The sequence below is a fragment of the Tetrao urogallus genome, assembly GCF_951394365.1.
Source record: "Tetrao urogallus genome assembly, chromosome: 1".
NCBI lineage: Eukaryota > Metazoa > Chordata > Aves > Galliformes > Phasianidae > Tetrao > Tetrao urogallus.
The window spans coordinates 152260612-152265856 of NC_136813.1; positions in this window are offsets into that span (position 1 = coordinate 152260612).

Below are 5245 nucleotides of genomic sequence, written 5' to 3' on the forward strand. Positions count from 1 at the left end.
TTGAAAACAGTCATGAATTTCTTGGAAGTGGTTTTTTGGAGGACATTTATAAGAATAGACGAGACTTGTCTTGGAAGTTCATCCCTTCAATATGTTAAAAATGTAGCACAGCTCTAGAAAAGTAAACAGTGTCTATGTGCTTAAAAGTGCACTTGTTTTTAAAAGCACCGGTAGACTGGATTAGCTGTGAATGCATTCATAGCTAATACATGCAAGGCTGTAGGCTTTGCTAAATCCAGACAGACTGTTTAGTCTTTGTAATATTGATACTCAGTGAACAGGGGCATTCTGACTTGTTTGGACCAAAAGCTTGTAGATTTGACAACTGTTAATCTTTGAGTCCACCTCTACATCTCTCTTAAATTTTTTGAAAAGTGAGCTAGACATTATATGGAGAGCTTGATTTTCCTTGGCATGAAGCTGCTGTAAAGGAATATATAATCAAGCATATAGACTCTTAAAAATTAATATTTATGATGCTATAAAACAAAAAAGCAATTTTGTTTGTGTAATTTATAACCCAGTTTTGAGTTATTAGGAAGATAATTTCAGAAACACTTAAGTCCCACTTTAGAAATGACCATACTCACATGGATTGTTAATTTCCATTTTCTTTCAGCAGCGTCCAACTGCTGGTAAAATTCTTGAAACTCCCACTCTTCTGCTCTCACTCTGCAGTTGCCGTGGTGATGCTATGTGGACACAATTTCTGCCAGTGGGCATGTCAGAACTGCCTGCCTCCTGCTTCTGTGAGCTGATAAATCCCAAACTCACACCTAGCCCCAGGGGCATTTTCAGGAAGGCTCTCTCCTGCTTATCTCAACAGTAGGATCTAGTGACTTGGGTCTCCTTAGATCATGACTGTGAAATCAAACATAACATGAGAGACAGGCAGGAACCAGACATTTTTTACTATCTGTTCCCAATGGCCAGGTACTTAAGCTTCTCAGACAGCAGACAGATATTTGGAGCAGGGATACAGACATGTATTTGCTATGTCCTTAATAGGAGGACTTTAGGATAGAGCTAAAGCTGGTCCATTCTATATATCTAATTAAATATTGGGTCACAAAGGGAACAAAAAAGAATAGGAAACGAGATTTTTATAACTATGTGGTTAAGTCAAATGATTTCACTTAGGATGTAGTCATTAATCTCAAATCCTTCTCCAGCGAATGCTGCAAATTCAAAATTAGGTATAGAAGTCTTAGTTACCGAACAAGGTTTCTAACTCTGAGCTAGAAACTGCTGACAGAAAGAACACTGAATAATTTCTGGGTTGCACACTGAGGGTTGCTATGTTTGTATTTTGCAGATCAATTTGTTTAATGCTTTTGAAAATGTAATGTAAATCTGATTAAGTGAATTGAATGGAGAAATAGTTACTAAATGAAGTTGAACTCCAAAAGAGTTCAAAGATAGCCTGCAAAAAAGAAGGCTGACAAAGTGAGTGAAACGGCAATACCTAGATAGCATAAAGGTAGAATATTTCCAGATGCACTGCTTTCTTTTCCTATATTTTCTCCTCTTAAATGTTTGCCAGACAACTGTACTCTGGAATGACAGAATTGTCGGGACTGCTGATTAGCACATATTACATTCAGGAAGAGAGAGAGGAAAAAAAAATACTTTTTCTAAAAAGCTAATTTTTTTGTACCTTTCTCTCTTTCTTTCTTTCTTTTTTTCTTTTTCTTTCTTTCTTTTTTTTTTTTTTTTTGATTTTTTTTTTTAAGATTTTTGAGTCCTAGATATTATAGAATTTCTATTCCAAGAATATGTGGTAGTTACCTTAATATATTATTTTGTCTTATGTTTTTATCATATAATGTTATTTGAATACTTCAATAATAATATGTCATATTTAGGCTCATCAGCTCTTGATGAAAACTCAAGTATGCATCAGATATCTTATCTTTGTAATAATTTATTAACGCAACTCAGAATCTTTTGAACTCTGTGATATCACTCTGACAAGTAGAAAACACAGAGCTTTGACTGCTGAGAGTAGGCTAATGTATTCTCTGAGTTCATGTGAATGTAGCTAATAGTTATTTCTACTGAGTCTTTTTTATAAATACTTAGGGGGTAAAAGTTCAAGCAAAAGAATATACATAACTATGCAGGCCAGTACAGTACCTGTATGGGAAGTAATTTCCACTTACACTCTACCAGATTTATTTTACTCATAGGAATTTGTACTGATTTTCACATGTCATCTTCATCCACAGTATGTGCCTGATTATATATCCCCTGCAACTTGTAGATCTTGAGTATTACTGTGTTCTAAGAAGAAAATAGGAAAAAAATAGGTTGAGAGAAAGAATATTTCTTAATAAAATAAATTAACACAATTCACGGTGTTTTGAATCTTATACTTTGATATCTCATAAAAATCTTGTTTATTTGTGAAATTAGATAAATGTGCAAGATAATGAAGTGTGCATGCTTTACTCTTTATCTGCTTCTACACTTTTCACACACTTAATTGACCTGTTTTTAGCATGCCAAATTAAAATTTGTAATCCTTTATCTTCACTGATTTGCATCAACTGTCCACAATTATTTTTATTCCCCAAAGAAAGTGCAAAAACAAACATTTGGGTTTGTTTCCTGCCATTCTCTCAAACCAGTTCCCTTTCTATCTACCCAGAGAGAGAAAATGTGTAATGTCAAAGTGAAATGAATGGAAATTCATTTTGCTACACTCATATGTACCGAAAGGTTTTGAAATAAATAGTTATTTCTTCAGAGTGAAAGAAATACAGAAGTAAATAGCTGTCAGACTCAGCTTGATTGTTTTAGGATTTAGATAGGTTTGTTCCCAATATGTATCTAGGCAAAGTGACTGTCATCTGGGTTAACAGCACTGAAGAGAATGGACTTTGCTAATACAAAGCTCCTACATACCTAAATAGTACTACGTATATCTTTGTAAGAAATACCTCTATAAAATTTCCGTGTAATACAGTGAGTGCTCAAACTTCATGTTTCTGCATTACTTAGTATGTACTTTTACAGGTTTGATGAAAGCAGATGAGTCAGTTTAATTACCTGCTTCAGTCCCTTGATGATGACTCTTTAATTTACAATACAAATACAAAACATAATTATCATTTTATTGTACATACATTTACAGTATTTTCCATCCATTTATATACATAAGCATTACAGCGTTATGAGAAAATTGTTCTGGTGGGTTTTATTTATTGGTTATTTTTTGTTGTTTTTTTGTTTGTTTGTTTGTTTGTTTGTTTTGTTTTTCCTGGGAAAATTGAGTAATCCCCCAAGTACTTGTTTCACTTCAAACTAATAGATTATATCTTTACCTTCAAATTGTGCATTCAAGGATTCTTTCCCTGGCTATATTATGCTCCATGCATACACACAAATTGCTGGCAAAGGACATTCTATTATATGATAATGACAGATTGAAGCTCTCATGTCTGTGAATTTCAACTTGCAGCTTTAAACTGATAAGATTAATAGGCTTTTCATTTCCTTACATGCCCAGAATCATCATTTGTTATTTTTGCATATTTCCAACTGCATGAAGACGTAGACAGATATAATGTAACTAATCATTATTGCAAAATCATATCATTCTGGTTGCCTAATTGTGTTCATTGCTTTGGACAGACAAAAATCTAGATTCATGAACCTAATTCAGCAAAATATTCATATATGTAGCTTAAAGCAAATCGTAACTTGAATTACTTTATGTGTGATTGATCTTTATTATATTTTCTTTAATAATATATAAGTATTCCTTGCTTGATAAATATTTTCATTAATAGTGCAAGTGGAATGTACATAAGAAAGGACTTCTAAACCTCCCCTAGATCATCTCTTCTGCTTTTGCAAGTTTAATAAGCTTGAACATAAATTACTCTTTTCTACTAACAGTTGTGTGCTCATCATGATTATGTGCATAATATTTTCTTTTCCTAGAACTGAGGTGTTTATCCTTCAGGGTATTTTTTCTACAGCATTTAAAAAAACAACTCAATTACTCGACATTTTATAAATTCTGAAAATAAATTGCTGATCACTGTCTTTCTCATGTCTCTATCTGACAATATAAACACTTCAGAACTAATACGACTACATTTAAAGTGCCCATAATGTAATTTTTTTAAAATACATTAAATGTTTGTTTCCTGAAGTGTGTTTAAATGAGTATAGTTCATTTTTTATTTCCTTTGTGATATGGTTTTATAAAATGTAATAGTCTCACTCTAAAGTTTATTTTTTATTTGTTTTGCTTTTTTTTTTTAATTTTAAAATGAAACTCGGACTATTTTGCACTATATCGAACTCTCATAGTCCTTTCTTAAGCAAAAGCTTTTGACTGAAATGATTATCTTACAGAGAGAGTTTTGCTGGTATACAAAATACACAGAGCAAGAGGTTTTTTTTTTCTAATTCTGAACAGACTCTAGTATTTCATTTACATGGCTTACATCAAACATAGATTTTCCAAGTGATGCTTGCTGGTTGTTTTTTTTTTTTTTTAATCAGATTTATGGATGCTTTGTGTGTCCAATAGATCAGGACCAGTTGGACAAGTCACTTATTTCAATGGGAGCTGTTCATAATGTTTTACAAGCTTTACTGTTTAACTCAGAAAATATTTCCAAATAAGAACCTATTGTTAAGTTTGGGCAGTATTTCACTTTTTCTGAGTTATGAATAAAGTACTTACATTTTGTGCTACATTTGTTTTTCAGAAAAAAAAAACAACACACTGAAAATCCAAAACTTCAAATCTAATTAGATTTCATATCAGTTTTCTGTCTTATTCATCTGGAATTTGAGGGTTTTTGCATCAATGATTCATCCAAAAACCAAATGATCATAGCGTTTTCAAAAATATTTTCAGTAAGAATGCTAGAAACACTTGGCTGTGCTATCTTTCTCAGCTGAATCCTCTGTAAGGATGTGAGATGTAGTCTTTCTGCATATGCGATGATTGTATGCAGATTTTACTTGATTAGGCTGTTGAATGAAATTTTAATTCACCTCAATATTTGAAAACTTCATATCTGATGTTCAATCCACTCAGTGGCAAAACATTTTTCAGGAAATGATCTTTTTATGGAGGGGAGAGGGTCAATCTTGTTAGGATCCAGTTAAAGAGAAGATAAAAAGCTTATCTGATACAAAAGTTCAATGTTAGTGAACTTTGATCAGTTTGATCAAAGTAGTGAGGTTGAATGGATTATATGATATTATCTGGAAAAAGCCA